At 39.6% G+C, this 27379-nt stretch overlaps 1 protein-coding gene and 1 pseudogene across 3 annotated transcripts in view; both read right to left on the bottom strand.

The window, feature by feature from the left end:
- The window catches only part of ARHGEF3 (Rho guanine nucleotide exchange factor 3), a 279695-nt gene that overhangs the window by 85269 nt on the left and 167047 nt on the right, over positions 1–27379 (bottom strand). The gene's annotated exons all lie outside the window — the stretch shown is intronic.
- On the bottom strand, positions 11794–11912 carry LOC120599543 (uncharacterized; annotated as a pseudogene).

Below are 27379 nucleotides of genomic sequence, written 5' to 3'. Positions count from 1 at the left end.
CTCCTCAGAAGGGCCTTCCCTGAACTCCCAGCTGTGGATTCCCAGCTCCCATCTCTCTCCTGTCCCCCCGCCCAGCTACCTCAAACCCAGTTGTATCTTTGTTGATTTACAGTTATTCATCATCTCCACATCTAGGCTACAACTCTGTGAAGGCAGAGATCTTGTCTCTCATGCTTGCTGTTTTATCACTAGTACATCATACAGTGCCTGGCATAGAATGGAGCCCCGTAAATATTGACTGATGAAATAACTGAGTTATCTCGTTTATTCTTCACAAGAACACTGTTATACAAGTGAAGCAACAGCTTTATAACCATCAATGACACACCCAAGGCCAAATGTCTTGTAAGTGGCATTTAACTTCAGAGTCTGCAACCTTAATGCCTGTGCAATAGTTGGCTCCGTGAACCTGAATTTTTACCCCATTTCTCTGCATTTCAGTGTCATCCTCACTTTAAGATAAGAAGATTGAGAGATCTTAACTATGTCTCAACTATTTTCCAGGAGTATCTGAGGTCAATAGTCCATGTTCCTAACCACTAGACCAGGGTTGGCAAACTTTCTTGTAGAAGATTAATTATTTTAAGTTTTGTGGGCCATGTGGTCTTTGTTGCAGTTACTTAATTCTGCTGATGCAATACATAAACAGACATAAACAATAAGTAAATAAAGGCGTGGTGGTGATCCAATCAAACTTTTATATAAACAGACAGTAGGCTAGATTTGGCTGTAGTTTGATGATACCTTTACTAAACTACAGGGGAAGAAGTCTTTAGTTTTCATCTATCATTCAGTTATTATGAGTCCTAGTAAATAGACATGAAGATCTCATCTATCCCCAGAACAGAGGTGAGTACGTGTAGGAGAAATAATCAGTGCTTTAAGAAAGGTCAAGGTCTTTTCCACAGTTCCACATTCACCAGTCACCATGTTCACAGAAGCAGACATAGACAGTCTCCTGTTTTTTTCTGTATCTAACTTGAGCAATCTTTAGGTGAGCCTGGCGGCAGGGGTTCTCTAACAGAAAGGAGGATTTGCGTCCAGGCTCAGGGAGGAGTCAGGAGGGCAAATATCTGCTCCTGAGTCATTGAGGAATCAAGAGCCTTGACATTCCCAATAAATTAGGGGTGTAATGATGACTTTGGTCAAGAGGGGCCAGTGGAGGCTGTAGAGAGAGTCCACAAACTAGACAGCCCAGGATCCAGTGGGATCTTAGGAGGCAAGCAGAGGTCTGAGCTAGACAAGAAGGCAGCTCTTCCCATGCCGAGCCTATGTCCCTGGGACTTTTGCATTTGGAATGATTTTTTTTTTAGAAATCAAAAAAATCGTAGCAAATGCTATGGGTAATAAATAATAAATGCGGACATTCCCACCATCCAGAATTAAGAACTCAATATGTTGTTAAATTTGCTTTTTAAAAATAGATGAAAGAAATAAAACATTACTAGTATACCTTACATCTCCTTTTTCCTACCACCTCAGTCCTATATCCCACCTCTAGCCACCTCTAGTGGCAACTATTGTCATGGATTAGGTGTGTATACTACCAGTCCATTTATTACTACAAAATTATTTTACTGAGATAAATTCATTATTTTAACCATTTTAAAATATACAATTTAGTGGTGATTTGTATATTCAAAATATTGTGCAGCCATAACTATCTAATTCCTGAAAATTTTCATCACCCACCAAATCTCCTCCCCCAAGTCCCTGCAACCACTAATCTGTCTTTATGGAGTTGCCTGTGCTGAATATCCATATAAATGGAATCATATTATATGTAACCTTTTGTATCTGGCTTCTTTCACTTAGCATACTATTTCTAAGTTTCATCCATGTAGTAGCACGTGTCAAGATGCATTCTCTTTTCTGGCTGAATAATATTCCATTGTTTAGATATACTATATTTTGTTTATCCATTTCATCAGCTGGACATTCGAGTTGTTTCTACTTTTTGGCAATTATGAGTAGTGCTGCTATGAATATTTGTGTGCAAGTATTTGAAGACTTCTTTTAATTTTGGGGGAGGTATACACCTAGAAGTAGAATTGTTGGGTTTTATGGTAACTTTATATTTAACTTTCTAAGGAACTATCAACTCTTTTCCACCGTGGCTATACCATTTTATGTTCCTACCAGCATGTATGAAGGTCCCAATTGCTCTACAGCCTCACCAACACTCGTTATTCTCTAATCTTCCTTTTTTATTATAGCCACAAGAGTGAGTATGAAGTGGTATATTACTGTGGTTTTTATTTGCATTTCCCTAATGACAACTGATATCAAGCATCTTTGCATATGCCTATTGGTCACTCGTATATCTTCTCTGGAGAAAATTTATCACTTTTTACCTCTATGTATTTATTCTAGGCAACCACGAATAATGTGTAGTATTATTTTGAGAGTGGAAATCTAAATATTTTCTCCACTCATCATTGTTTTTGAGCTCCTTATCATGTTGTTTTATACAGATCTAGTTCATAGCTTAACTGCGTCTCTCCTTCCCTATGCCATATTTTATTTATCTATTCTCTTACTTATGAATAGTTAGATTTTTCTTTTCTTTTTTTACTTTTATTAAAAGTGTTACCTTTCCCTTCCCTTTACATGCCACCCTCTGCACTCCTGAGACTGGTTTTCTAAGGCAGGATCATAGGATATGCACATTTGCAGTCTTACGAGATATTTAGTTTCTCTTTATACATACATTTGGATGCAAGGGTCTTGCCTGCATCACACTTCAGGAGACCTCTCCAGTGTGCACCCCCATATTTGCCAAGCCGGTGTTCAATTTTTCTCAGTATTCTTAAGTGCCATGGCAAGCATTCTGATCAGGAGGTAGTATAACGAAACAGTTCTTCTGCATCATATTTGTCAGAACAGTGGCTCCCAAAGTGCGGGTTGCAGACCAGCATCATCAGCCTCACCTGGGAACTTATTAGGAAAACAAAACCTTGGGCTTCATCCCAGATCTGAGTCGAAAACTCTGTAAGTTGTCCCCCGGGTGATACTGATCAACATCACTGTGCTAGGGCTTTCTCATTTTACAAGCGGGAAGCAAAGGAAAAAACCAATCACCTAATCTCAATGCTAAAGTAAACATGCTAAGAAAGAAGTAAACACTTGTATACAACAGTCTGTAGACCATGGGGAGAGAACATGGGACAGTGGGACACAATGAGGCTTTAAGACCAGAGACAACAGTGTTCAAGTTCTAGTCCTGCAGAGTGGGATTCCTTGGCAAGAACCTTAACCTCCCTAGGTCTTATCCACAGGGTTTGTGATGGTTACAAGAAATGTTACCCGAAAGGTCGCATGTTGTATGATTCCATTTACAAGAAATATCCAGGGCAGGTAAACTATATAGACAGAAAGTAAATTAACAGTTGGATTGCCAAGGGCTGGGGAGGGAGGGAAATGGAATAACTGCTTAATAATCATGGGGTTTCTCTGCAGAGTGATGAAAATGTTTTGGACCTCGACAGAGACAACGGTTTCAAAACATGGAGAATGTGCTAAATGTCACAGAATTGTGCGCGTTAAAGTAATTTTATGTTATGTGACTTTTACCTCAATTAAGTAAAAAGAGAACTATTATATGGAAAACGCTCCACACAGCACTGGGTATGATGTAGAAAGCAGCTATCATTATTGTAAAAAGTTGAAGTTTATAGTAAGAAAAACTGGAAGCAGATTATATGTCTAACAATAGCGGATTAATTAATGTTATGTTCCAGTTGAACAATCTGATACTATGTAGATATTAAGAATAATAATGTCCAGGTATATGTATGAAAAAGAACAATGTTCACATGTACCACAGAGTAAGATGAGCAAACCACAAAACAGTAACTGTGCATCATGTCGCCCTATTTGCACTGTGTACATAATTATATATTTGGGAGAGCTATATGCCAAAATATGAAGAACAGGTCTGATAGTAAAATTATGACATAATAATCTTTTTTAAAGTTTATTTTATAATTTTCTACAACACCCACGTGATGTTAGTGTAATAAATAAAAATTTGAAAAGGAAATGTATTAGGGTGCGTTTTACTTAAAGACTGTGTTGAACCCTTACCTAAAAGTATTCTAAATATAAATTCCCTAAGTTATGGTTTTGAGTTCACGATTTTAACATTAATTCAGAGTAAGATTTAATTAATTAGTTAATTAATTGCTACTTTCACTTTCAAAGGTCTTAGCCACATGGAAGGACCATATTGCTCCCTTGAAAGAAATATCTAGCTTTAATAGAGTTAATACAAAGCCCACCCCATCTTTTTAAACACAGAGGATGAATGACCTGTAGGGCCTGTAAGAATGAATGACACCTCAGGCTGGATGGCTAAACTGGGGCGTGATAAAGTGCCCTGTGGCTGAGTCACACACAGTTTATGCCTGATTCCTGGGGGAAAGAGAGTAGAGAAACTGAGTCATATACTACTGGAAGGACTCCCTGTGCAAAAAGGATTTCTTAGAGTCAAGAAATGACTTATGTTTTTGTTTCCTCAGTTTCCCCAAAGAAAAATCGCATCTCTTAGGAAAACTGCTGGTGTTTAGCGTGTTTCTGCAGCAAAAATTACTTTCTTGACACAGTTCAGCAGGCAAAGGCATCATGTTTACATCTGATTAAGCAAGCCAGTTTTTTCACTTTTCCTTGTCCCCTCCCCCATCCTCTGTGCTTAAGAGATAACTCCTGATGATTGCATAAAGCCGAGTTAGCAATTTTAAGAAGAACCAGGTTGAAAAACAGATCGTTTCTGATCGATAGTTGATGAAAATTTACCCATAGGGAAGGAACGCTTGTTTAATGTGGGGTTTTGTTTAGGATTTCTTCATAATTTCTTTGTGCACAGAAATGTTACACTAACTTCAATCCATTACTATTTGGGGTAAAATGGGAGATAGTTGACATTTTAAACTACAAGTTAGTTCTGAAACATTATACATCCCACCACAGGGTTATTCTAATTAACTGTGCCATACATTCATTTATTGATTCGATTCATTCACTGATTTATTTATTCAAAGATTCATTCACTCACTCACCCAGAGTTCCTACATGGGCCCATCATGATTCTGTGCCTGGGAATATGAATGTGATTTCAACCCATTTCTTGCCCACTTGGATTTTTTTCTTGTTTTGTCCTATTCTGAATGGTCTACACCTGTTCTGAAGACATGTATAGAACAACCATATGAGATATATATAAAAAAATTATGTGCTGGCCAACGATGATTTGAAGGAATCAGTCTGCATTATGTAGTCTTTATTCTCTCCCAGAAGGCCCATCCTCCAAGTGTTCAACATGAATTCCTGCTTTTAAAAATGCATAGCTGGCAGAAAGTATGCTTCATTTGATAAACAAATGACTTCCTAAAGAAAGTGAAGAGTCAGGATCAGAATCAGAAGGTTCAGAAATTTTATATTTAGCTCTTGAAAAAACTGGTGCTAAATTGTTGATTAAAAAGAATGGTGATGCCTATATCCCAGAGAATAGTCTAATTAAAACAGACTTTATTGAAAAGGAAGGGGAGGCAGTAAGAAAAGAATCCAGACATTTTCCTACTCAGCTACTATACTCTGAAAAGAGCATGGCCAACTGAGTTCGTGGGAGATCAAACCCTTGCCTCTGGGTCCAGCCTTAACACCACGGTCCCACCAGCCGAGCTAACTGGAATTGACTGCTCAATGGAATTAGTCTTCCATTTTTAATTGGTTAGAAAACTTGCCAAGAAGTTTTGCCTGACAGGCCACTAGGCAGAAAACATGAAGATAAAAGATGGTCCAGTAATTACCAATAGGAATTGAAGAGGATGACTATTCATTAAAGAGGCTATTTTGTGAAGCTAGTTGAAGCTGGCAGGTGAGGAAATGCCGTGAGGGGCAGAGCCTGTGGAAGCCTGCCTCTCATAAATGCTGGACTCCAACCTATCACCTCCGGTCGATGAGGTCACAACCAACTGCAACAGGTCTTGGCAAACAGTTTCCTCCCAAGAGTCAATAAGTCACCTGAAAAGGCTTAGTTCTGACTGTCTGAATGCACCCCAGCATGAATACACAAGCAGTGATTCTGGTGGAGGCAGGGCTGTTTCTTTTGCTATTGTGTGTGCACAGTCACTCAAACTACTCCATTCTGGAACTTCAGGATTCTAAACTTCCTCCAGCAGCTGGAAAATTGCATGTTTGTAACACTCTGCTAATGTGGGAATGGCCATCAACAGCCATCAAAGTGCACGTTTTAACTCAAAAATTTCACTCTTGGAAAGATGGCCTCTTGGATGTGTGCAGAAGTGTAGCTACAAAACTGTTCATAATGGGACTGTTTATATTTTAAAAAGTAGAAATGACCTAAATAACATTTTATATACAGCCATAAAACAGAATATTATGAAGTCTTTCAAAATAAGGATATAGAAAAAAATTTTCTTGTATATATTTCCCAACTTTTCTATAATAAATATTTTTGTAAAACACCATGCAGAAAAAATTAATTCAAAATTGTACACAGGTTAATGATTAAAGAGTTAAATGATAATTTAAATACATTAGAAAAACATAATACTGGGGTGAAATTTTTGGTAAAAATTTTTATGTGAGACAGAGTCACTCCATATTTTTAGCTATTAAAATCTGGATTCCATTTCTTAAATTATTCTAAACTTTGCATTGTTATTTATCAAAACCTAGTCAAAAACTAGGAAATAATAAAAAGTCTTTTGAGAAAATGTCATAAAAGCCACATGCTAATACAGCTCATGTACCTCATTTACAGGTATTTTTCCTTCCATAATTCTAAGAAGCCCCAGTACATGGTTATAAAATCTTAAAAGGTTAGCTGCTGAAGTGTACATGCGAGGTCTCTCACAGACAAAAATGCTGACAGCAGAGAAAAGTAATAGCCGGCAGCTTGGCAATGTGAAAGGAACTAGAAAAACTGTGAGGAGCTGAACTGTGACCTTAAAAAGCACAAATTCTTTGGGCCAAACAGCCCTAAAACATCAAGAGGCCAATGCATAATAACAGAGTAGTTCTCTGAAAATGGCAAATGATAATTTGTATAACCTGTCAAAGGGAGAACATAATATCTATGTATATCAACTAGATATATTTGTGTATTTGCATATATATGTTTTAAAAGTAAAATTTTATATATATTTATGTATTAGTGTATGTATACGTGTGTGGCATTTAGTTTTGATTTTGTTTTTTAAAGAAGAATGTATGGTGAAATCCAAATATAGCGTAACTTCATTAGTAGTACTGTATCAATGTTACTTTCTTACAGGAACTCTCTGTTCCATATTTGCAACTTTTCTATAAATCTAAAATTATTCCGAAATGAAAGTTTATTAAAAATGCAAAACAAAGAATGAGGGCTTGGTTATTTAGACATTTTCTATACCCTGCTCCCTCTTTCCAAATCTCAAGGAGTCTAGTAGCTGAGGTTTTACTGATTGGGTTTGCAGGCATCGATTCACTATTGCAAGGACCCTTTAATCCTAGAAATCTACCTTCTTTACAGTCTGGCAGCTCATAGCAAGGAATCACATTTACCCCTTTACCCTCCAAAGAAAGGGAGTGAGCTCCCTTATCAGAGGTTTGCAAACTCTGGGAAAGAAAGTGGAAGAACCCTGTAGGACTCCAGGCGCTCTCAGGCCCGGAAGTGTTTCATCTGACAGGAAGCCCTTTGGGGATGACTTCAACCACCAGATCCCAGGCATTATCTCATCGTGGAAGTGTGTCATCCTCTGCATTTTCCCTCAAGTGGCTATGAGGAAATGGGGATGAGACACAGCTCCAGCAGCCCACCTTGTTTTTCGGTGGATATTTTTAGCACCCTGAGGCAAAGAGGTTGCTTTTTAAGACCATCGCAGATATTTTGCAAAGGAGAGGTGGAACCTTTCTCTGCTACACTCTATAATGAAAAACCCAGGCTGTGCTTAGGAGAGCCAGCCAACAATGGTCAGCAACAGGAAAAAACACTTTGCTTCAGGGGGCCATAAATATTTACTGTGTCCTATGGTATATTTACTATTCAATGGTCATGCAAAGAAATGTTTTAGGACAAGATATGGTCTGTTTCTACGGGATCATAAAGTTTCAAAGCTGGAAAAGAACAGTGATGTCGTCTAGTTGCCACATTTACAGAAAAGAAGGTTGAGAGTCCAAGTAGGCTCCCATCAAATGTCTTCTTTTTAAAGTATCTCTACTACAACACACATTCCTTGAGCCGCAGTTCATTGTTTATATGTTTGTCTCTCACATGAGATTAGAATTGTGTGTTTGCTGAGAGACTTAGCACAGTGAGCATCATCAGCAGTCAATAAAAGTTTGAGACACCAGGATGGAAGCCCAGCTCTGCACTGACTCATGTTCCCCAGGACCTCTTCACTGCACCTATTTTTAAAACTGAGAAGACATATCCCACTCCTGAAAGGCCAAAACAGCAGCTAGGCGTGCATTGGAAATTCACTTGCTGATATATTGTAAAATGATTACTATTTACTCAAAGATTTTAAAATTATTTTTTACTTATTTCATTAGATAAAGACTAAAATGTTTTCCTCTTTTTAAAAGGTAAGAATATCTAGGATATTGCTTTATTAAATTTCACGGGTAAGAAGGTCTACTGAGAAAGAGAAGGCTTTCAAAAATGGTAAAACAAATAAAAATGTTCCTGTATTCACATACACACAGTGAAGCAGTGCCAAAGAAAGCCTCTTGCCTTAGAATATATCTACCTGATCTTAAGAATGCTGAAAACCCTTTCTCTTCAACTCCAATACATGAGTACCTCTAGTTCCTCATCTGTAGCTGAGGTTTTACTGAAACCTCAGCTTTTTTTCTTCTGTTACTCTACACTTGACTTTTAGAATGGCAAATTAAGATCCCTAGATATGCCACCCACTTGGCATTTCAACACAAGAGTGAGAAGGATCGACCTTGTCTTAAGTCTTTGTTTAGAGTAGCAATGGTGGGAAAAGCTCAGTCAATCCCGCCAGCTAATCTGGCAGAAGCTCTAAAGAAATGACAAGAAGGAGAATTTAGGCGCTTCCTTAAAGGTAGACTTCCCAAACTAAATCACTTTTTCAACCACAGCAAACTCCTGTTTGCTCTGTTACACGAGATCTTCGAAGGCCTCCATTTAGGCACAACTTACCCAATTAGTTGCCATCAACTCTGTACCGCCTGTACCGTCCCACCTTCTCCATCAAGGCAGTCACTTGAAAGCCAAGTAACAACAGAGTAAACTTCACTTTTCTAAGTTCAAAGTTAACTAGCAAGCTGAGAGCCAGAGCAGATATATTTGACACAAAATTTAAACATAAGCACTCACATAATCTGATGAGATATTTCTAAGGCTTTAGTTACATAGTTTCATACTAGAAACTTCACCCCCACAAAGACTATTTAATTACAAAAATTCTTGGGTGTGATTCTATGCATTTCAGAGCAGCTATGTAATCACTTAGATAATATATTTTACCTTTTTCAGCTATCAGATTTATTTGAAATAGGTAATTTCACGAACGACAGCCAAAATGTTAATAAAAAGAGGACTAAAAGGGAACAGTTTAGTGGAAACCCCCCCACATACACATACAAATTTCCAAAATGAGAAGTTGAGCACCGAATCATCACCAAAAAATGGCAGCAGCTTTTACAGATGTTGTATTTAATCAAGATCTTGGCAATTATTCTATTATTTGCAAAGACCCTTCTTTCTTCTGATAACAATTTGTAAATACTACACATTATGCTTTAGACATTAGTTCAGGTAATCCTTACGACTGCTCTATGAGGTAGAAACCACAGTAAGTAAGCCCACTTTGAGGTAAGGAAATTGAGCCTAGGAAGGTTAAGTCCCCAGCTTACTAAGTTAATTGTGGAGGGCAGATTTGAACCCAGTTCCTCCCCAAGGCAAAGCTCATCACACTTCTGGCAATGTTTCCCCAAGTAGAATTCTACACTAGTAGAATGTGGCATATTAAGATGGATATGGATATATATGTTTTTAATAGTTATATATGTGTTTACTTTAACGCAGATTGGAAAAAAATTATTCAACTAGCAAATTGTATTTGATTGTATTGCTGAGGATATGGCTAATTTAGCATCAGTTACATACACTGAAAGAGTTAGAAAAATAGTCAAGAATTCTCATGCCACGTCTCCTAGGAATTAAGTGATCTGGCCCACCAAGGGATGGAGTTCATACCAGTCTCATTAGACTGGTACCCAACTGAGTTAATCAGCCTGGACATTAAATGATTCCCAGCAGATGCCTAGAACTCAATTCTTTTACCTTAAAAAAAAAGAGTTTCTTTTCTTAGCCCTCTCTTCTCCTTCAAATAACCCCTTTGTCACCTCCCCTCCGCCCCCACCACTATACACACCCATCTGGCCCTGGAAGATTACCTTACATAAGGTGAAGTGATGGAGAGCACAGACGTCTGGAAGGAAGCCAACCTGCTCACTCATCCCCCTGTCCTAAACATGGCTCATCACAGGACTCTCTCTAGGGGGGCCATAGCTAATTCCAGAGCAAGCACCTTAATCAGACAATGGCCAGTCATCAAAGCCCTAGCTGATTTAGAAATCTCTGTGGGGATAAGTCCTCTTGGTGATGTGGTATTTTTAGTTCATCCTTTTTCTTTATTGTTGAAATGACTTATAAATAACTGCAACTTTTGGCTATGGCTGTTTGTGAGGTGGGCTGACTTTGTGCTCTACACCTGACTTTTAGAAAAGTAACTTCTAATTACATGAGAAACACATGAATATTTTCTCCTTGTAAAAACTTAAGACATTAAAGATTAGAGAAAGTTTCCTTAGACCACCACTGGGGCCAATACTGGACCCATCCTCAGAAGGAATCATTTTAATGAATTTAGGATGTTATCCTTATAGACTACATTCCTTTATCTGAACCAAGAGGGAAATCATATAACACCAGCTCTCACCACTAAAAAGACACCAGAAAGCTACAGCAGTATTGGGCTGCACCAGCTCTATTTGATGATGTCTAAATTGAAATAAGCCTTATTCCAAAAATTGGTGCTATATTTTATTCTAAAAATTGGTGCTATATTTTGTGTTTCTCTGTTCATTGATTTTTTCCTTTTTTGTTCACAGTGAGATAGAACAACATACATTTTAACATATAGTAGAACTCTATAAGGAGACGATCTCCCTGGGAGAAATGACTTCCAAATTGATTTACCAGCTGCCAGGCCTCGATTCCATTAAGCCACTTTCTCAGTTCTCGACCATTGAAAAAACCATGCCAATCAGACCATATCTGTCTTCCAAGGTCTCCACTGCCTGGAGAATCAGAGCTAAACTCTTTGGCAAGGCCTCACTAAGGCCAGGTTTGCTCAGTGAATAAATAAAGGCATATGGTAGGACACTTACCACATTGCACTGAAGTTGTTATTGTTCAATGGCTATGACTGTATCTCATTCATCTTCATTTCCCCAGTGCTCAGCATAGCTCTTGCCATGTAGCAGCTGCCCCTAAACTTCTACTGTGATGTAAAATGAAAATGCAGCACCACTTTCCACTGCTCTAAGGATCCCTGAGTTACTTTAGTGGCCTTGGTTCTTGTAATTTGCACCAGTGAAAATGAATCCAGCTTTCCCAAGGTCACTAATATGTCCATTATATAATAATGTTTTTTTTTTTATTTTATTTTTTAGGTGAGGTAATCCTTGGTTGACCTCACAGATTGCAAGGACTTTGTCAGTTTACAATCCCCTATTTTTTAAATTTATTTTTTACGCCTATAGCACCTGGTCTTCCTAGGTGGTCTCCCATCCAAGTACTAACCAGGCCTGACCCTTCTTAGCTTCCAAGATCAGATGGGATTGGGCTTGTTCACGGTAGCATGGCTGTAGACCCACTATATAATAATGTTTAATAGCTAACAATACAACACATAATCTGTTTAACAGTCCTAAAATTCCCACTTGGGTCCATAACAATTCTTTCTTCACTCCAATCCAAGGGACTTTTATTTATTCCTTTCATTTGCTATATTTTACTTTCCTTCATATCTCAAAGAAGTGTAAGAACATAAGCACAATTATACAGAAATGTAGAGATTTAAAAATGGGGTTGGAGGAAGTAGAGATTAAATTAAAAGACCAGGTAATGGTCTTATGGCTTATGTTGATCAAACAACAATTAACAAGATTTAATTGTTAGGGTGAAAATGACTAGAGAAATTCCAGGCCCAGGTGTTGTTTATTCAAAAGGGACACATTTGTGGAAATCATTGTGAATGAGTTCAAAGTATGTGTAAGCTGCTGGATTTGCTGTTTTTGCTGCTTTGAATACTCTTCTGCACACCAGAAATTATACAGTGCTCTTTTAGAACAGAGCTTGCTCAAGGACTAACATCACAACCTTTCCTCATACATCACCCATCTTCGTATCCAGTCTAACCAAATATATCTTTAGTAAGCCCAGGGCTTCGTAGACTGTCTTCTTCCTCTCTCTGTCAAAGCTCTAAAAAGCTAAGAATCATTCATAAGGACAGATTACTATTCAAAGTGTTCCTTTCCCAAGGCGCTTGAATTTTAACAAGGAAAACACCATAAATATTGCAGAATTATTTACAAATTATTTTCACATATGCCATCTTATTTGATGCCCAGTGCTCAGCACATAGTAGGCACTCAGTTGTATTTATTGAATAGCTAGATTAAGAAACAGAGGCTCAGAGAGCTTAAATGACCTCTCTAAGAACACACAGTGAATTAGAGGCAAACAGGGGAGAAGAACATAGATATTCTGATTCCACATCCCAAGCTTCCACTATTCCACCAAGTCATAAACTACAGACAGACTCCCAGGAATTTCAATTCGGGGTGGGGCTAACTTCCCAAATCCCCAGAATTTATTCCACAACAGCAGTTCCTTCTGCTCTATAGCCAACTCAACCTTACCCAAATTGAGGCATAATTCTAAGAATCAAACTTGCACATTCATACCATAATTTAGCCTCATTTTGTCCTTTCGATTCAGTTTCCCAAGCAGTTACTGGCCAACTGTGCTATACATGAAAGATGCTTTCATGATGAAGCAGTGAGGTTGGGGTTCTGAAGGAGCATTTTCTCATCTCTTCCTTCCAAGATTCTCTTGTTTTCCTAGGATTGCTTGAAAATAGTGAACTTCCAATTTTTAAAAAGTTGAGGTCTTTAAGAGCATTTACTCTTCGTTTTATAAGCAGTACTTGGACCAACTGACTCAGTGCAGAGCGAGGGGGTGGGAGGGTGCGAGTGAAAGTTAGCACAGCTGCTGCCCCCTCGGAGTTTATGAGGCACAGGAAACATCTCAGAGAGACATCATGATCACGATAAGCACCATGAACTAGAGAAAAGTTCGTTGTGGAGCAAAGCAAGACTTGAGCTGAGTAGGAAGTAGCTTTGAAGCAAAAAATGCTAATGTGACATTTAAACTACCTTTAGGTTTAATTTATGGATTAAATGATATGCTGCCTGGGATTTCCCTTAGGATGACAAAAAATAAAGAATGTGCGAATGAGAGAATAGGTAAAAAAAAAAAAAAAAAGGTAAATGATAGATAACTATTAGAGCTGGGTAAACCAGTATATAGGGGCTTCATTACACTGATCTCTCAAATTTTGTGTATGCTTGAGAATTTCTACAATAAAAAAAAATTTGAGGAGTCAAGTCTAAGCTGTGCCATTTGCTAGCTCTGTGGCTTTGGGCAATTCGCTTAATTTTTCAGAGACTCAGTTTCCCCAAACATACAATGGCAATGATACTCTCTCCTGTAAGGGCTTTTTTCAGAATTTAATAATACTAAAATATAGGTAATGGGCCTGGTACCGTTTCTGAAAAAATTGGAGGAGCTCAACAAAAGGTAGTTTATTGTGGTTAGTTATCATGTAATAAAAGTTATTTGGGGGTGGTAGTGGAGAGAACACCATTCAACTCTCCCACTAACACATCTTAATACATTTGACGTGGGGGTGGCTTTTTTAAAAGGCTGAACTGAACTCTAATTATTATCAGCAGGTATCCAGTTCTTTATTTAGTAAAACCACTAAAAGAGCTTTATTTTTATCTTAATCAAGCCTCATTCATCTCCTGCAGACATGGGAGCCAGCCTTTTCTGAAGTTACTTCGTTCTGCATGTTCCTGGGGGTTACAAAATAGCACCTAACTGTCCTGTACCTACAAAATCAGGAGGTCTTTCACCAGAAACTTATGTAACTCTTTACAAGTTTGCATGAGAAGCTAGAAGTCTGGTTTATTTAAAACAAAAATAACACACAGTCGAGTTTTTTTTTTTTCATATGTACATAATAAAATGGTTTAGTGATAGTCTCTGGATTCATTCTAGCAATATAGAGTTACAGCCTTGATCAAATTTCTTCACCTGTTTCAGCTTCATTTTTTCATGTGTAAAATGGGGACAGTGATAGTAGCAATTTCTCAGGGTTGTTGAAAGGATTAAAGGAGAAAATATACATTAAGCCACACAGTAAAAGCTCAATTACTGTTAGCTGCTTTTATTAATTGCGTATCATGACCTCAACCAGAAAGCTCTCACACTGATATCACACTTCCCTTCCATGATGCCCATGGCCTGTTGCCTTAAAGATGATGTTTTACCAACTGTAGTAGCCCAAAATACACAATCACTCCCCACTTCTGGGTGAAACAACAAGAAATTTAATTACCAGAAAAAGAAAACACACTTTGTTTTCTATTTCTAGATACCAATCTTAAAGTAGCACAAAGAGTGGAAGAGTGTATCTGAAATCACATTTTCATCTAGGTTGGCTGTTTCTAGAATTCAGAGAACAATGTATTCTAAAAATACTGTGCCTGAATCTTCCCGTTTCCCGCCTCAGAGGGCTGCCTTAACACTCCAGCCGGGACATGACAGCTGAAAGGGCCTTTTGGAAAACATGCCTTACAAAATGTAGTCCCTGTGCCTTAGATCTTATCAATTTTGGCTCAAGATCCAAAACTAAGTTGCTTTATACATTTTCTGAATTTTAAGCAGTGCTTCCCCCACCACAGTAACACAGTGCCAGATACTTATCATCAATGTGTTAAAGCCCTATTTGTTTAATTGATACTTTCTCACATCATCCATCATATGTAGGTACCAGACACTGCAGTTCTTGGAATTTCTGAACATGCAGGCAGTCCCCATCGGATGAAATAGTTGTGTACCAAAAGTTCTTTGTAAACTTGGTTATTTGGAACCTGAAATGACTTTATGTACAGTGTTTACAATATACCTGCCTAGCATTGTGTGAGGCACCTAGAGAGAGACCAATTAAAACATACATTCCAAGTCCTCAAGGGGCTCAAATTCTTATTTCTATTTTTATTTATCAGTCATTATATAGAGCTTACTAATATCGGACACTGTGCTAACCACTTTACAAATATTAACTCATTTAATGTTCGCAATAACCTTATGAGATAGATATTATTATTATCCTCATATACAGATGGAGAAACTGTAACACAATGGAGGTCAAGTAACTTGTTTAAGGTCAGTAGTAAGAGATTGGAGCTGAAATACCAGGTGGTCTGGCTCCCAGGTTCATCTATGTACTTATTTACCATATTGCCTTTCAGTAAGGAAATGCCCTCAAACTCCACCTGAGGTCCCCACTGTGTGCTGGAATGTATGCCTGTGTCCCCCATGTCCCCACTTCCTCTTGCCTGCTGGGCACTCTCTCTCCCTTCCTCCCCCCCTCTTCTTCCCCCATCCTTCTCTGCTCCAGTTACTGACACAAGGCCATTGAGCCATCACTAACGCCTTCCCTGCTGCCCCTCCCTCCCCCTTCCTGTCTCCTAGCACTCTGGATTCCACTTTAAAACTCACTTGCCTCCTGCCCTCCTTCTGTGTCCCTGTCACTCCTCACCTGGACTATTTCCATAACCTCCTAATGGGTTCTCCATTCCTCAATCCCTCAATCCTTTCTCCAATACTTTCTTTTCTTAAACAGACAAACAAAAACAAACCCTGTTATTAGTGAGGTTTTTTGTTTGTTTGTTTTTTGGTTTTTGGTTTTTTTTTAAGTGTATAAGTAACACATAATCTTTGCGGAAAAAAGTAGAAGATGCAGACAAGCAAAAAGAAGAAAATTAAAATTACCTGAGGACTATCCCCAGAGGTAAACTTTTCATCAAATTATTTCAGATCTTGTCTCTCTTTATATATAATATATACACTAACATCAGGGGTATCCATCGTTTACCTATGAACTCTACTTTTTAACAATGATTCAAAATTTTTAGGTTAATCGGGTCACATCACACATGGGGAAGAAACGTCCAGCAGTTCTAGGTGAAATCCAGCCTTGTAGATTTGACCCCTGTACCCAGTGTCATCTGACTCATCCTGGGAGGGTACAGGCAGCCCTGAAGACCTGCGAGTCTCCCTACACCAGCAGTCTCCAACCTTTCGGCACCAGGGACCAATGCTCCTATGAGAATCTAATGCCCGATGATCTGAGGTGGTGATGCTAGCGCTGGGGAGCGGCTGCAAATACAAATGAAGCTTTGCTTGATTGCCTGCCACTCACCTCCTGCTGTGAGGCTGGGTTCCTAACAGGCCACGGACTGGTACTGGTCCCGAATACTGGTCCCTGCCCTACACTATCTGACTCATTCTGCTCCTATCCCAGCATTTTCCAACCCTGGGCTTTGTTAGGTCTCTCCTATGCAGAGAAAGCCCACCTCAGAGATGTGGTTCATTGCAACAAAAAATGCCCTACTGTAGAAATAAGAAACTTCCTCCTGAGCATCCTCCAAGATGAGAATCTCTGAGGGCCCCACGTCCCCCTGCATGTTCTAATCCTACTTCATTACTCATTCATCTCTTCATATCTGAAGCGCTTTTATCTCACAGAATGGAGAATGTGAGTAAGTGTTCTCTTCTGGTTTTATCCTCTTGCAGTTTCATTGAATTGAATCAGAGCCAGAGGTGTTGGAGATCTGAAGAAAAGGTGACCTGACCCCCATCATAGGACTAAAACCCAGGAGGCACAATCTGACAAGCTGCCTGACTCCCCCTGCATGCTGACATCACCTCTAGAGAACAACCCCCACCCCCAAGGTCCAAAGTGGCGTTTTCTCAAATGCATAAATGCATCAGCAGAAAGCTACAGAACTTAGCCCCTTTCCCTTTACTTCTGCAGATAAAAATCATGTCTCATTCGCTTTTGTTTCATGGGATTAAAGGAAAAAGAATTGTCAGAATTGTCACAAGCTGATTCACATGCTGTTAAAAACCTCTGCTTGTATAATATATATGCCTTTCTTAATGGTCAACTTGGAGAAGAAAATGTGAAATATGTAGCTGGTAATCTTTCCAGCTTCAGGCTGGGATGGTTGATTCATCAAACCTCAACCTGAAATGTCCATTTTATCCTCTCAACCATTCCCCTGACTCACTAGAATTATTACTTCCCAAAGAGGAAGACTGGCTGCTCAATGGATGTATAGATCATGCATTGCATTTAAAAAATAGCAAAAACGAAGGCTAAAAATAGCCAGAGAGTGCTTCAGTTGAGGGTCTCTATTTGAAGTTCAAAAGATTTTTTTTAAAAAGAAAACAAGACCTCCCAGAAACAGCAGATTTTTAAACATTGAATTTACTCCGTAAATGGAAATCTATGTACATATGTTGAAACTCATTTCTTATTTCTTTTAATACTTTCTCTTCTAGTACCTGAGCAGCGGTAACAGAACAGATGACAGAGCATTATCGGAGGAAAATTTGGCAAAGATGACAAGTCAGAAAACTACTGACCAAAAGGTCTGATGATTGTGTAAAATAAAGTCGACACTTTTTACCCTCAAAAATATAACTGAGTTACCTTGTGATTCAGGGTAACTGGTTGGTTGGTTTGTTTGCTTGTTTATTTGTTTGGTAGGCTGTTTTGTTAAGAACCAAAATGAATGAATGCTTTAAAATTTACACACTATGAATCCTCATCTTTTTCCTTTTCTTTGTTGAACATTTGTGAAGCACATACTATGTGCCAAGCATTGCAGGTACTTACATAGCAAGTGAAAACACAGGCTCCTATGGAAGCCCTGCGGAAGACACATCTCACTCTGTTTGAGGGTCAAGGAGGGTTTCTCAGTGGAAGTTACAGAGAAAGCAGAGATCTGAGGACAATCAGGCACAGGTGAGGACAAAGGAAAGAAAATTCTAGGCAGAAAGACCAGCAGGCAGACAGGACTATGGCTGAGAATTCCAGTCCGTTCAGCTAGTTTAGAGAGAGGGGGAAGTGGAACGGTGAAAGACGCAGGTGCAGGCAGGGGCTGGGTCTTGGAAGCCACATTTAAGAAGCAGGCTTTATCCTCAGGATTTCTCTAGAGGGAATATGAGGAGGCAGAGAAAGGTGTAAAGTGACAGAGCAACAACCCAACAACTTGTATTTTAGGAAGGTCCCTCTGGCTTCATGAGAGAATGGATCTGAGAGGGCGGAAAGAGGCAGGGTAGTCTAGTTGACAGCAGGAATGCAGGCCAAGGACTGAGTGTAGGAAACTGGAGGATTCCAGAGATACTTAGGAGGCAGACAGGTCAAGACTTGGTGAAAGATTCAGTGTAGGAAATGAGGGAAAAGTAAGAGGCCGTGCTACCTCTCAGGTTTCTGGTCTTGGCAACTGTAGATATTATTCAGGGGGATACAAATACCTTGAGGAGCAATAGGTTCGGGAAGCTGGGGAGAAGGGGAGGAGTTGTACCTTAGACGCATTAAAGCCTAAAAGAGACACTCAAATGCACCTGTCCAGGATGCCTAACTTAGGATCCTGATGGTTGTCCCCATTTAAGGGATGGCCACAGGAAGAGGAACCCACAAAAGAATCCAAGGCAGAGTGGCCAGAAAGGTGAGGGTGAAATAGGAGGTTGTGTGGTCACAGAGGCTAGGGGAAGGGAGCACCGGGTCAGGAATGGTCAGTGGTGCCATGCAGCAGAGATCAGGAGGGAAAAAGAGCCATTAGAGGTAGCCATGGCATGACCTAGTGGCCAAGGCAGTTGAGTAATTTATTTGACACCAACATACGAGTATGGCTATAAGTTCAGATGAAGGAGGAATCCAGACTGGAGGAATACGGACTGAGTAAAGCTGAGGAGAGTGGAGAGGAGAGAGATGGAGGTGAAGAGCAGGATGGAGGGATGCCTGTGGTCACCAAAGGGTTTTCTTTGTGACGAGAAAGACTTAAGGCTGTCAAGCAAAATTACTGTTCCCGTTGTTATTGAAATGATAAAATGATTTCCCAAAGAAAGTGGAAGAACAGGATTCCAAACATGTGTTTTCTGACTTAAAAAAAGTCTCATCTTGGTAGCAATAATGGACCTTTATTAATATAAAAAGAAGTACTCTGGGCTGCCTGCCCCTAAATGACTTCAGCAACTACAGCACTGAAGGGGAAAAAAGTTATAATGCTGAACCAAAGCTTTCCAAAATTTGTGGCGTATATGGCACCGGTGATAGATGACAGTTGCCATTAGTAAAGGCATTCAAATATTTACCCTTAATGCTAAAATAAAAGAAAATTTAACTTTGAAAACTACACCCCCCAAAAAAGATAAGTGTCATTTTTCAATTTCACTACTTGGCTTTCAAAGGGCTTCTTTTCTTGTGCCAGCCATGTCATTTCATTCAGTTTTATTCTAAACACCACAGGGCTCAACAGTGAAGAGGAAGATGGTGGGTCTGGGGGCCTAACCTGGTGTCTGTTGGAGGTGTCTATCAGGGGGTTAGATTGATCTAAATCCATAACCAGACCATCCTGGGACATGATTATCAAAAATGCACCAAGCCACATGAAATACACATAACTCAGGGAATACACATAAACAAAGAGTGGAATAATAAGGGGAGGGATAAGAGAAAGAAAAGAACCTATGTCTAATAAATGTCTGGAAGGACAATATCAACATTTTTAGAAGTTTCAACCTCCTTCTCAAGCCCTTTGCCCTAGAACCTTCAAATACCAACATGGGACTGAAAGATTCTTATCATCAAATATAATACTGTAATTTCACTTGTCCGTTTATTGCTGATGACATGACTATTTTTATTACTGTCTAATTACAACTGTAATTCATGAATATGCATCCTCCTTACACACAGGCTCCCTCTTCCCCCTTCCCCAATACTACACTATAACCTAACACGCATCCTCTACCTCCATGCCTGGGGAGCTCCCTTCTCTGCTGCAGAAATACAGGTGGCTCTCTTTCCAGATTTATCTACTTCTCTCTCTCTCTCTCTCTGTCTCTGTCTCTGTCTCTCTCTCTCTCTCTCTTGATATATATATATATATATATAATATATATATATATATATATACACACACACACACACACAAATATATACATATATATCTTTTGTTTTAGATATACATATATATCTTTTGTTTTAGAATTTTCCCAAAGAGAACCAAATGCTATTCCATCTTGAGTACTTTTTTAATTACATGGGATCCATCACCATAGCAGCTGACACTTCTGCTATAATAAACCTGGAATTAAAAAAAATCTAGAGGTTTTCCAGAGCTTGGTTAGAGGCTTTGCCCTGCCTCTCAAGATCAATTGACTTGCTTCTTCATAATCTAAGTAAGGTCTAAGCAATGTTATTTCTTTGAAAAATTATATTAGAGCTTTCAAATCCCTGTCACACACTCTTCCCTTAAAACTAATTATGGAGACCAAAGCCTGTTATACAAGCATCCGAGTCTACAGCAATGGACCATATTTCTTCAGCTGCCAGATCACATGGCTGATAAGAAGGCCAAGACAAAGGCAATAACTAAAAAAAATTTTTTCTAGAATAAAAAAAGGCCCAGATATTTGAAAAAATAAAAACTGAAAAGATTAGAACTATTTCCATCAGAACTCATTCTAAGTGGTTATTACTGTGTAGACCAAAAAAAAAAAGAGAGAGAGTTCTATAGAAAGCAATCTCACAGGGTGATCTGATCATAAATTTCAAACCAGGTAGGTCAAGGTGGGTAGTCACACCACAGACTTATAACTTTTTGGTTAAAAGTTTATCTTTGCCTTAAGCAAGCCCTGCCCATTGTTTCTGTGCATCTAGGTTAACATACGTTTGAAATAAACCTTAACTGTCCTCAAAATCCTACACAATCTCAACTACCCTGTAATTCCAGCCCCAGGTTGCTTCCTCCCACCTTCATGTAATCTTTCTTACATTCTCTCCTTCATCTTAAATGTATAAAAGAAACTGCAGGGAGCAGGTAGGTAGGTGGGGTAAAAGGGGCCAAATATGTGGTGACATTAAAGAATTAAAAATTAATTAATTAATTAAAAAAGAAAAGAAAAGAAACTGCAAACTTACTCTGTAGAGCATTTGAGGTCTTGCTCCCTGGCATATGTCATCAGTTTGGCTCAAATAAACTCTTATAAAAATTATCTATGTTTCTTAAGTCAACATTTACTTGGCATAGTGAAGCAGGATTTGGAAGAAGCCCACCCAGGTTCACACTTTGGACCCTGATCTGGTGCCAGGTACAAGAAGAGGCCATTGTGCCCCCACCAGCTCACCACTTCACAGTGCATGAACTTGGGTGAATTTCTCTCAGAATCCTGGGCCTCCTTGCTTTAAGTAGCAGGCTATTGCTTTATTTGAGCTGTTTTTAGAAAACCCTCAAGGTGGATAATGGTTGAGATAACTTAGGGAAAGGGAAAAATGTATTGCTGCTTTTAATCTCAGGCTTTTAATTGGATTGCTTACTGAGAGTCCGAACAAAATCTTTGCTGGGTTAATGAGAAACTAAACTCTCTTTAGCTCTGAAAGATAAAGTACACTTGCTTCCCTAACCTGAATAGTCAATGGGGTAAAGATAGTTGTTCAGATCCCAGAATCTGGAGTGAAGGAGATTGGCACTAGGAGTCATCCAGTGCAGTACTGCAGCCCATGCTGGCAGGAGCCCCAGAGAGAAGGGCAGGGCACCCAGGAATGAGTTCACCTTAAGAGAGGGGCCTGAGCACTGGAAAGCGTAATGGTTCTGGCGGCATCCAGTAAATTCTCTCTGACCCTTGCTCTGGTATTCTTAGGTGACTAAGAATCTTTGTGGGGATGCCTAAGGAAAAATTTCCTCTCCTCTAGGGTGTGAAGCAATCCTATAGGGATATCCACAGCATTTGGCGTATCCGGAAATGCCTTGTCTGGAGATGTGCATGTAAGGTCTGGTTTTCCATGGAAGTTTGTTCAGACTCTACAGATCTCAAAATTAACACAGGAAATCGTGCCTCCTAGGCCCACAGGACCTACAGCTGTTAGCTTCCCATTTATAACTACGATGGCTGAGATGAGGATCCTTTGATACTTCTAAATTAATCTTTGCGTGCATAATTAGGAAAAGCGGGCTACAAAATTAGCCAGAATGAACAGAAAACATACTTCACTGGTCACTGAAGCTTCAAAAAGAGGATTTAAATAAATAGATCAACCTATGACGTCCTTAGGTTTCAACCCAATTCTTTGACTATTAAAAATGGCTGTCCTTATTTTATAAGGGGGAAGGTCATTTGGAACTTGACTTGTGAGAGACATAAAAATTATAAATGTCTCCAGGGCAAAATTTGGATCCAATTGTTCTTTTATAAACGAGCGAGTTTTTCTCATGGCTAAACGGTTTTTGTGTCTGTCTGATATGTGTTGTAAATGTAAGATAATTTTCTACCTCCAGATGATATTGTTAAAATTAATTTAAAGGCAAGCGTTTGTAAGAATTAGGTATTCTAAAATTCTCAGAAACTCAAATGCTTTTCAAGTTCATGTGATCTAAGATTAATCCTTAGTAAATAAAAGCTAGCTTAAGTTTGTTGGTTTAAGTAAAACAGAAATGTCTTTATTTTGCCTGGGTTTTACAAAAATAAGTCCATGTTAATAGTTGACTTTTATGTCTATTTAAAAGGTTGCTAGAGGATGATCTGATCATAAATTCCAAACTGGGCAGGTCATGATGGGTAGCCAAACCTCAGGCATACAACTTTTTAGAAAAAAGTTTATCTTTGCCTTAAGCAGCCCTGTCCATTGTTTCTGTGTATCTAGGTTAACATACCTTTGAAATAAATTTTACTGTCCCCAAAAGAGCAGATAATCTCAACTACCATGTAATCCCAGCCCTGGGTTGCTTCTTCCCACCTTCATGTAATCTTCTTTTCATTCCTTCCTTAATCTTAAATGCATAAAATAAACTGCAAACTGTTATCCTCTGAAGCATTTATCTCAGTTGAGATCTTGCTTCCAAGCGTATCCTGGAAAAATATGGCTCAAATTTTTATAAAAATTCTCTACAGGTTTGGACGTTTCTTATATTGACTTTCCTCAACACTGAAATGAAAAGAAAATTTTTAAAAAGCTACACCTATAGTGGACACTGTGGGTTGCCTTCCTTGTAACTATTCCCTCTTTCTCCATCTTATGGAAACTCTGCTCACCCCTTGCCCACTAAGTAATTCAAGTCAATCTGCATGGCATTCCTTTGGAGACTGCTATTGGCACAGGGAAGAGCATGTGGCTTAACGTACCTAATTATATTAAAATGGAAGCACATCGCCCAGTGGTTATTGTCAGTCATCTTGCAACTATGAGGGGCACCAGCCTGAAGAGTGTAGAGAGTCTCAGGAGATGGAAAGGACCTAGGTTTTTGATGAGAGTTGAGGAACTGAGTCAGTCAACCACTGACCAACCTACCTCTGTACTTACTCTGTGACATAAAGCGTCCTTACTGTCTAAGGCTCTGTGAGTCAGGATTTCTGCTGCTTTCCCAAACTGATGCAACACCTGGGAGTAGAAATCTGGTGCCATTTTCCAACCTATAAATTATATTTCCTTCACTGTCATTCACATAACGCATTTGTTGTATCCACATGCATTTTTATAGTTGAATACATTTTCCTAGGTTTTGAAGGAACTTTTTAATGGTTTAAGCCTAGCGATTAAATACATATGATAACTGCCTGCTGCCACAGAGAGTTAAAGAGAAGAAAACTTAGCTCTGATACTGAGCCCCTGCCAGTGTCTGTAAAGGTACTAGGGGCTGGGGCTACGGCAGGGAAGAGGACAATGGAAGTCCCTGTCTGTGTTTGTGGATCACCTTCTAATGAACAGTAGTAACTACCAAGAGGAAACACTGGGGGAGGGTGGGGCATACTTTAGATAACGTTATCAGAGATGATATTAGGGAAGGCCTCTACAAGGAGGTGGCATTGAAAGCTGAAATCAGGACAAGATGGGAATCAGACCTGGAGGAAGAAGAAAGACAGGAATAAACCTGGCATGCTTAAGGAGCATTAGGAAGTTCTGGTTTACTAGAAGGAACCAAGAGCGGGAGGGTGAAGAAAATGAGATTGGCAGGTAGACAGGAGTGTAGACACATAGGGCCCTGTAGGCCAAAGAAAGTGGATCTGTATTTTATTCTAAGTCAAGAATTTTTCATTGTTTCTGTGCCATGGACCTCTTGGGCAATCTACTAAAGCCTATGGACCTCTTCTTATAAAATAACAAAACAAAATGCACACAAAAAATTAGGAATATGAAAGACCACAGGTAGGGGCGAGGGGGCAGAAAGGCAATGGGGATGATTTATTCTGGCAGGGAGGAGTATTTTATCATTGACATAGTTTAGAGTTGCCTGAATATACTGATAATAAAAGCAGATAGCCTTGAAGTCCACTTTTGATTGCTTTTAAATTCTTCAGCCAATGTATCACCTTACTGCATGAAATTGGGCTATTGCTCTCATCATCCCTCTACCATGCCTTGGTACATTTCTGATTAAGGATACCCATTAAAATATAGTTATTGACATATTTAAAAAACTAATTTATCATATGGTAACACGGTTTCTTTGTTCGTGCTTTAAATAAAGTCTGGTGGTGGGTCTAACAGCTACTGTCATTTTGAATAATCATGAGCATATATGATATTTTGAGATATATGCAACTAGGATAATGTGAAAAGAAAATATCCATGCATTCTTTTGGTGACAAAGACACAAGTACTGATGAGATTTGTTGCCCTCATTTATAATGAAAGGAAATGTAAATTTCAGTTAGAGATCAGCGAAAATAAAGATGTAATTTTTTTCTACTCTAAATTTATAGACCCCATGGAAGTCACTGAAGAGTTTGACTAAGGGGTGTAAAATGATCTGATTTATGGTTTTTAAAAAGATCAGCCTAACAGATGGTGGGGGGTGAGGCAAAGAAAATGCACCAGGGTGGCTTCCTGTTCAGAGCTGGCAATGGCCAGCTGTAAGGAAGGGTGATACCCGACTTCACTTGCTGAAAGGCTGCTAAAGAACAGAAGATCTGTCTTTATGAGCACTCTCTGGGTTCACAACGAATGCAGTAATACCACAGAAATAAAGTGTCTCCAGTCCTCTGCTGTAGGAAGAGGAGAGGAGGTTCATGGCCAGGAAAGACCCCCGTGCGTGGCAGTGAGGTTCGGAGCAAAGAAACCTCCACCTCAGTTTCCTGTAAGATGGATCTGATGATAACTACCTCCCAGGCTGGTTCTACAGATAAGAGAACCAGCCATACACAGTGAGTCTCAGTCATTGATGGTTAGTGCCCTGGTGGGACCATCCTCTTCTGACAACCTCTGTTTGGCACCTTGGTCATCAACTTCAGAGGGAGGGTGGAACATGGAGGAGTTTTAGGCGCTATCTCATCTTGTTAAGGGATGGCCCCAGATGATCCAGAAAACCAGGAGCTGATGGGGACTGGACCCCAATTCTGTTATCTAGGGTTGCAACAAAACTAACAGAAGACCCTCAAATAACCAGAATTTAAAACCTAGGCTGCAGAGGTGAAAACATGCGAAAGGAAATCTGAGACCAGATGAGAGTGTGGAGCAGTGGCTAAAGCAGGGGCTCCATACGGTTCTCCAGATCTGGGCTTTCTTCTCTTGATGCATTTGTAGAAGGGGGCCATGGATCACACGCTTCTTAAAGGGAGCCTGTGTTTGTAATGAAGTGGGGTGGGGAATGGGGTGGCCTAGACCTGCTGGGCCCCAGGAGAGGGGCTGCTTGGAGCCTCGCAGGGAGCGAGGAGTAGAGACCACCACTGCCAAGTCCTGTCTCAGCCCAAAAGCTCCTGCCAGACCGCACTCCCTCTCTCCCCAAAATGGAGAATGTGCCTCACTATACTTTTCCTCCTTTCTCACTTCTAAGGATCACTGAAACCTTCTAACCTCATTTTTTAGGGTTTTTGTTTTTTTTACTCTTCTCTTCCAAATGTCTCCAATCTAAGAAGCAGCAGCTCTACTTCCACTGGTCTAGACCTATAATAGTCTTCAAGTGTCCTCCAAATCCCTACAACAGTGATAGAGTATACTAAAAAACAGGGGGTTTCCTCTGGCCAATCCAATACAAAGTCAAAAACACAGATTCTCATCCATAACTTGAAATGGGGGAGCAAAAAGAAGAGTAAGTCCCTGACCTCCTCGCCATCCACCATTTGGAAATTTACAAAGAACAGCACAGAAGCAAAGGCATGGTGAGCGGACCCGAGCAGGAGCAGTCTGTCCTCCTTTAAGTGTCAGGGATTCAATGAGAACCCCGAAAATGACCTAACAACCACCCGAGAACCTCTCTACATCACAAATCCTCCCACCTCCATGCCCACTTTGAATCTAGATCTGCTGAATCATGTTTGACGTTTGCGGAGCCAGCATCAAACTACTTTTTAAGAGGTTGGGAGAATACTCCTTCCCTAAGTCCCTGCTCCCGCTCCAACCGCTAAACAAAAAGCTTTTATCAGGAGAATTTCACTGAGCTGCATGGCACAAAGAAAGCAGTCCGCTTGCAGTCTGGAGGTCAACAGTGCTGCACTTGTTTGAATTTGTGGCTCCTCTATGAGGTCAAGGCTAAACTGTATCCACCTCACCCGCGGGATCTCTGTGGCAGTGTACATTCATTTAAAGACTCACACAGGACGAGGCTGCCGTGGGCAGCTGACCGAGGCTGACCAGCAAATTATACCTCCTGCCTTTCCTTTGGCCCTGTCATTAGATTTTTTTTCTTAGGTCAATGAAATGTTCTTAACACTCCTCCACTGGAAAATGTTTGTGGTTGCAGCAAAGCGTGCCTGTTACAGCCGCTGACAAAGGATTCCAAAATCGTAGGACACAAGAGTCAAACGAAGCAAAAACAGCAAAAACTCCTCTAGCTTTTTCCACTTCATTTAGGGTATATACACTGGGCAGCTTTATTAGAATCTCTGCTTTCACTCCTACTCATACGAAGGGTTTTGTTTTGTTTTTCTAATGAATCACATCTGGTGTGTTTTAAAAAGGCATCCGTTATGAACTGAATG

Source organism: Pteropus medius, unplaced genomic scaffold (genome assembly GCF_902729225.1).
Source record: "Pteropus medius unplaced genomic scaffold, Ma_sr-lr_union100, whole genome shotgun sequence".
Classification (NCBI taxonomy): Eukaryota; Metazoa; Chordata; class Mammalia; order Chiroptera; family Pteropodidae; genus Pteropus; species Pteropus medius.
This window is presented reverse-complemented; position numbering and strand designations above follow the sequence as displayed.